Here is a 7,853-nt window from a genome sequence, read left to right on the forward strand (position 1 = left end):
CCATGTTGAGAATGTCAAAGAGTTTCAAAAGTTTTTTTTTTGTTTTTTTTTTTTTAGCTAATTGTTTTTTCTCAGTTAACATCTTCCTTTGAGACATTAGGAAACATTCCATTTTGTATTCCCTTTAGTAAGTTTTCAGTAATGAAATCTTTATTTTTTTTTCCTTTTGCTTAATTATTCTCTACTGAAAATAGATTTATCCAGACCAGGAATTTGCCAATAGACAGGTGATTTGCCTTGCTTATTTTCCATTTTTAATTTAGATAAAAATCCTTATCACAGCTAGAATTAGAGTATAGAGTGGTATTTCAACATTCCGTCCGATGTCTCATACCTAGCAAGCGTTCACTGGTATCGCTTACCTGAGCTGAAGTGGACTATTCCTTAACCTTCATTTTTTTTTTTCTTCTTAACCTTCATTCTTGATTCTAGGACACTAAACTGGAAGGACATACAAAAATGACAGTTGTTAGCATGAATGTTGCCAAGGTTCTTCCTGTTTTTGTCCTATATTGAGTGCTTAATTTATGTGAACTAAAAATGCCAGATATAATAAGCTAGTAATAGTAATTCTCCTTCTCTCCAGCTGCCCTCTACATCAGTCATCCCGCACCCCCTTACACTTCGTGTTCAGTTGTTTTCCAGCAATATCAGTCTAACAATGTCTATAGAAAGGGTAATATTGATGACTCACCTTACAAATCATTTTTATACAAAATTTACATTCTTAGGTTTACTTTCTAGCTTTTTGGTTGTTATGTAGCTTGTTCTCTGAACCGAGGTGCACACAGAGAAAGGAAGAAAAATGTATTTCGTTTTTTTCTGGCAGATTGCATTTTAGATTCAAGAGTATGTCAGCTATTAGATTGTACTTTTTCATTCTATTCTACCGTTCTTGCTCTTATGATTTTCTCCAGCTATGACTCTCAGTATATTTTTAAATTTCTTAATTTCTTCCGTGTCTTTAAAACTATTTTATTGGAACTTGATACAGGAAATGCTAGATATGATTTTACATGAGAAGATATTTCTCCAATTTTAAGGTAAAAAATTGTGTACACATTTTTATAATTATTATTATGGTTTTTTTTTTTTTTGAGAGAAAGTGCATGCAAGTGGGGGAGGGACAGAGGGAGAGGGAGAAAGAGAATCTTAAGCAGGCTTCACACCCAATGCACAGCCCGACATAGGGCTTGATCTCAGGACTGTGAGATCATGACCTGAGCAGTCACACAATACTGTTTGATAGCATTTTACCTTCAGTAGAATTTCTTTCAAAATTGCAGTCATTCCTGCTAAACCCAGTCACTGCTTTGTTAAACTAAGTTTATGGAATATTCTAAATCCTTTGTTGTCATTTCTCCAATTTTCACAGCATCTTAAACAGGAGTAGTTTCCATTTCAAGAAATCACTTTCTTTACTCATCCATAAGAATCAAGTCTTCACCTGTTCAAGTTTTACCATGAGAATATAGCAATTTAGTTCCATCTTCAGGTTCTGCTTCTAATTCTACTTATCTTGCTATTTCTACCACATCTGTGGTTACTACTTTCACTGAAGTCTTGAACTCCTCAAAGTCATCCAGGAGGACTGAAATCAAGTTCTTCCAAACTCCTTTAATATTGACATGTTGACCTCTTCCTATTCAATACAAATGTTCTTAACAGCATTGGTGAATCCTTTCCAGAAGTTTTTTTTTACCTTACTTTGCCCAGATCTTCCAGAAGAATCACTATCTATGACAGCTATAGCCTTACAAAATGTATTTTTTAAATAATAAGACTTAAAAGTCAAAATGACTCCTTGACCCATGGGCTGCAGAATATTGTGTTAATAGACTTGAAAATAACATTAATCTCATTGTACATCTGCAACAGAGCTCTTGAGTGACAGGGTGCATTGTCAATTAGCAATAATATTTTGTAAGAATGTTTTTTCAGATCAGTAGGTCTCAACATTAGGCTTAAAATATTCAATAAACCATGTTGTGAACAGATGTGCTGTCATCCAGGCTTTGTTATTCCATTGATGGAGCATAGGCAGAGTAGACTTAGCATAGTTTTTAAGGATTTTAGAACGATTTATGGAATGATCAATGAGCATTGGCTTCAACTTAAAGTCACCAGTTGCATTAGCCTCTAGCAAGAGAGTCAGCCTGTCCTTTGAAGCTGTGAAGCCAAGTATTTACTTCTCTTCTCAGCTCTGAAAGTCCTAGATAGCATCTTCTTCCAATAGAGAGGTGTTTGTCTAGATTTAAAATCTGTTGTTTAATGCAGCCACCTTCATTAATTTTCTTAGCTAGAGCTTCTGAAAAATTTGTTGTAGCTTCCACATCAGCACTTAATGCCTCACTTGCAGTTTTATATTATTGTGATGGCTTCCTTCCATAAGCCTCCAAAACCAACCTCTACTAGCTTCGAACTTTTCTTCTATAGCTTCCTCAGGTCTCCCAAGGCCTTTCTGGAGATAAGTCTTTGGCTTAAGGGAATGTTGTGGCTGGTTTGATCTGCCTAGACCTCTATAACTTTCTCCATATCAGTAACAAGGCTATTTCACTTTTTTATCATTCATGTGTTTACTAGAGTAGCGTTTTTAATTTCCTTCGGGAACCTTTACTTTGTATTTACAACTTGGCTAAGTGTTTGGCTCAGGGGGCCTAGATTTCAGTCTATCTTGGCTTTGAACATCCTTTCCTCACTGAGCTTAATCATTTCTAGCTTTGGATTTAAAATGAGAGACATGTGACTCTTTCACTTGACCACTTAGGGGCCATTGTAGCATTATTAATTGGCCTCATTTCAATACTGCTATTTCTCAGGCATAGAGAAGTTCAAGGAGAGGGAAAGAGAGGGGGGAAATAGCCAGTCAGTGGAGATGTCAGAACATATATAACATTTTTGGATTCAGTGCACCATCTCATATGGGTGAGATTTGTGGCACACCAAAACAATTACAATAGTAACAACGATGATCACTAATCAGCACAACAAACGTAATAATGATGATGAAAAAGTTTGAAATATTGCAAGAATCACAAGTTTGAAATATTGCATGTGACAAAGAGACACTAAGTCAGCAAACGCTATTGGAGAGATGGTACTGATAAATTTGTTTGATGCAAGTTTGCTGCAAACCTTCAGTTAAAGCAAGGTATAATAAAACAAGGATGCCTGTATATAAAATTAATTTTCTCTTCCAATTTTTTGTTGATTACCTTATTTAGTAGCGTTGCAGACTATGGAATAGTATCCTATCCATTATTTTGAATGTGTTTTGATCCTCCTATCCTCTTACTACCAAAACTTACAAAAAAAAATGTGTTGCAGCATGATGTTCTCTATTATCTTAGTAATTTGGTTAATTTGGAAATTAAGTGTGTCTTTACTTTTGATCTTCTGTGTAATATTATATACTTGAGTTAGTCATTTCATCACATAAACTGTGAGCAAAAACCATTCCATTTACATATTTAAGATCATAGAACATAAAATCTGAGATTGGAACCTTGTTTATGAGTTTTAGTGAGAGGTAAATGCTATGGATCACATTCACCCATGGCCTTAATGACTGAATCAATAGAAGTGAAGTCATGCCTCAAAGAATTGATCATATTTTGACCATATTATTATCATAGCATTTTGCAAAGGGAAATACTGTACCTCTTCTCTTCCCTAACCTGGTTTCATGCATAAACTCTAGAAAGCCAAATCATTTTACTCTTGATGCAGCCACAGTTATAACAAGAGTTGAAAGAAATAGTGTAATGTTAACAGTTTCTTATCTAACCCAATTTCTGCATGAGAGATAATCTCATGAGTGTCAAAATCTTTGGGGTATGAAAAGCACATGATTAAAATGATATGAAAGTATCTCTTAGCCATCTGGGAGTATGAAGATTGGTAGAGCCTCCACTGACATAAATGATGAAAGAAACTTCTTAAAGATACTTTGATTTGACAGAGAGGGCAGGAGGTAGTTCTGGATGCATTAGGAAAAGAGAAGGGTAAATGGGACAATGTACATGCCGACCAATGACAGGGATCTGGAGTCAAGTGAGAACCTCAGATTAAGAATGGCATAGGAAAAATTTAAATGAAAAAAATTTTAAATAAAAAAAATAAAAATTTTAAATTAAAACAAGTCACACAGAAAATACAGGTGTCTGTTTTTGGTACAAAGAATCCACAACTTTTAATCATGGAATTAAGCTTATACCGTAGGTTCACTAAATTTATTCCCCAGAAACAGTAGCTAGCTGAGCTAAGAGAAGTCATTTTAAAGCAATCAAGATGATGATTCTGGTCCTGCTATTTCATTGACCACTATTGGTCATAAAAATTGAAAAAAGCCAAGGGTAACTCTAATGGAAAAATAAGACATTTGATACACAACCTCCTGTCAGAACCAAGAGCATGAAATATTGAGTCAGGATTAATGGCTAGGGTTTTTTTAAAAATCACTTATGGGGGGGGGCTGGGTGGCTGATTTAGTTGAATATAGTTGAATATAGTTGAATATAGTTGAAGTCAGATGACTTCAGCACAGGTCATGATTTCGTGGTTCGTGAGTTCAGGCCCCAGGATGGGCTCTGTGTTGACAGCTCAGAACCTGGAGCCTGCTTCGGATTCTGTGTCTCCCTCTCTCTGCCACTCCCCTACTCACACTCTGTCTCTCTCTGTCTCTCAAAAATGAACAAATGTTAAAAAAAAATAAAAATCACTTATGGTGAAAATCCAGACAAGAAAATGTTTAAAAGTGATTAATATGATTGAGATTTGGAGTTCACAACAATGGGATTGAGTAATATTTTCTACATTATTGGCTGTATGACCTTGTTTAAATTATTTGTTATCTGAAATTTGGCTCCCTCATATAAAGTGAGGATAATATATATGAGGGTTAAATGAGATAAGGCATCCAAAGTACTTGTCATGGTTACTGGCACATAATGGACACAGTACATTATAGTTATTATTATGTATTCAGTTATTAGTTATTTTATAATAATATAATATTTTATTTTATCAACATAAGAATTATGATGATATGGGGTGCCTGGATGGCTCAGTCAGTTAAGCATCTGACTCTTGATGTTGACTCAGGTCATGATCTCACAGTTTGTGGTATCGAGCCCTGCATCAGGCCCCGCACTGACAGTACAGAGCCTACTTGGGATTCTCTCTCTCTCTTCCCCCTCCGCCCCTCAAAATAAATAAATAAACTTAAAAGTAATTATGGTGATATCTAGTGACAGGTGACAGCTTCCAGATATTAAAATAAAGGGACTGTAGTTTCAGAATCAAGCAAGAGCAATACACAGAAACCCAATATATCAATCAGCCTATGTCAGGAAATGTGGTTGTAGCTAAAAGTGAACAATAATGGAGATTGAAGTTTGAGACTAAGTAAAACATGACAAAACCATGGTCTTTAATAAGATATGATATCAGTTATTCTCAGTTTGACATGGGTATGTTGAGGATGGAAAAAGGAAGGTAAAGTAAAATCCAGACAAAGGCTTTTCTGAATGCAGTATACCTCAGGGATGTGAAAAAAGAGAAAGAAAAGAAAAGAAAGAAAAGAGAAAATAAATTAAGCTGTTATAATGAAGGTAAAGTAGGATCAGAAATATTCTAATGCAGTTACCCAACTGTCATCCAGGACTTCTTAAGTGCCTCTTGACTAGGGATATGATTGACTAAAACCTTGATGCCTGCGATAGGTAATCACTAACTGTTGACAGTTTTTGAAATGGCAGGAATGTTATCATAGGGAGCTATGCAGATTACTATATCGTGGGTCAGAATTTTGGAAGAGTTTTATAATAGGTTTACTTATCTCTCCTAAAAATGCTGGTATTGGCTTTAACCTACTCCAAAAAGTGATCTTGCCTTTTGAAATGGTTTACCTACCACCTTACTGGCAGGATTTTTTTTTCTTTTTCTTTTTCTTTTTGTTTCTTCATTTCTTTCTTTCTTTCTTTCTTTCTTTCTTTCTTTCTTTCTTTCTTTCTTTCTTTCTTTCTTTCTTTCCCTCTCTCTCTGTCTGTCTCTCTCTCTCTGCCAGTACAGGCAATGTCCCTGAGAACTGGTTTATATTTCAGTCTTCCTATTAACTGTTGAATCAGTGTCAAGAGACAATAATTCCTAATATGTGATAAAATTTTAGATTCAGTTTTGAAATTCCAAAAGTAAGAAATTATACAACAAAGACAAGGGATAAACTTCTATTTTAAATGAATTTAAGTGTGGGGCTTTAGAAGAGGGAATGTCACAGAATGCACAAAGATTGGGAGACTATTAGTGCTACATACATAAATAAATATAGAAGTGACATTCTGGAAGAAAATAGAGTCTAAGACCATGATTTAAGAACATTTGGGTATACTAACTTTTATCAAGTTCTCCTATCTATTGTATTGCTATTTCTGTTTGTTTCCCTGTGAATAATTAATGCAAAAATTATTAAAATGAAAGGATTCATACGTTTGTGTTCAGTTATACCAAAGAAAAGATGAGGTTAAAAAGCCTGTGTCCCATTTTGTATTCATTCTTAAAAAAACATCCGTAAGGACTGGAGTAGGCAGTGGTAGCTACATAGTGGACAGCAGCCCAAATCATTTGTGCATACAATAGAACAAAGAGAATAATGAGAAGAAATGATTCTATCTCAAGGAGATCCCTATGATCCCACCCTTTAATCTTTACATTTTCCCATTAAGAACAGAAGATGAAAATTTCTGGTATGGTAGAATAAGAATGTGACTGCTTGGCAAGACAGTATTCTAGGCCACCACAAAATGCTTAAATAATATTTTACACAACCTAGAAACATAATGGATCATGGTTTCAGAGTTAAGCAATAGACAATACACAGAAATCTGATCTATTAACCTTTGGAAGGAAATGCGGCTGTAGTTACAAAGTGAACAAAAGAAGAAAAAAAAATAAAACCTTATATGCACAAAAAGGGAGGGGTTTTTTTATATGCTGTATGCACAAATAAATACAGTGCTGGCTAAGGATAGCATAGGGAGAAGATTAGTATATAAGATCCCAGAGCAGGAATCTAGAGTTTTAACGGTGAACAGTAAAATAAGATAGGACTTTGAACCTACTCAAAGAAGGGCTAGAATTAGAAATTTACATAAACCAAGAACTTTCAAAGTCTATTGAATTTATGGAAAGAAGTTGAAAATCCTCACCCACTTGTTCAGGTATATTAAAATATAAGCTGTCTTCTTCCTCGAACTTTGGGTGGAAAGAAAACTAAAAATTGCTTGTAAAAAAACCAAAAAAACCCAAAAAACACAAAACAAACAAAAAAACTTAAGCCTCCATCATCTGCAGGTGTAGAGTCTCTAGTTATATTGTTCATGTGCTATAGGAATTTGAGAAGTTTCTTAAATGTTTATTTATTTTGAGAGAGAACACACATGCACAAGCCAGGGAGGAGTGGGGGGGGGGGGAGAGAGAGAGAGAGAGAGAGAGAGAGAGAGAGACAGAGAGAGAGAGAGAATCTCAAGCAGGCTCCATGCTATTAATGTAGAGGTCGAGACTGGGCTTGATTTCACCAACCATGAGATAGTGACCTGAGCTAAAATCAAGAGTCAGACTGAACCACGCAGATGCCCCTCAACTGAGAAATTAAATAACAACTGGTCTAACACCTTGTAGTCTGGTGCAATTCTGGAAAAATCTATTGCAGAACTTTTCAAGAAAGAGATTTTCACAGCTAAGAGTACATTTCTTAAAACACACCCACACACACATATATAATATATAACATATATATATTATATATATTACATAATATATATATTAAATACATAAATAATTATATAATATAATAT

The sequence above is a fragment of the Lynx rufus genome, unplaced genomic scaffold (genome assembly GCF_022079265.1).
Source record: "Lynx rufus isolate CCGP_SWC_20201006 ecotype Redwood Valley unplaced genomic scaffold, mLynRuf1.p SCAF_13, whole genome shotgun sequence".
In the NCBI taxonomy this organism is placed as follows: domain Eukaryota; kingdom Metazoa; phylum Chordata; class Mammalia; order Carnivora; family Felidae; genus Lynx; species Lynx rufus.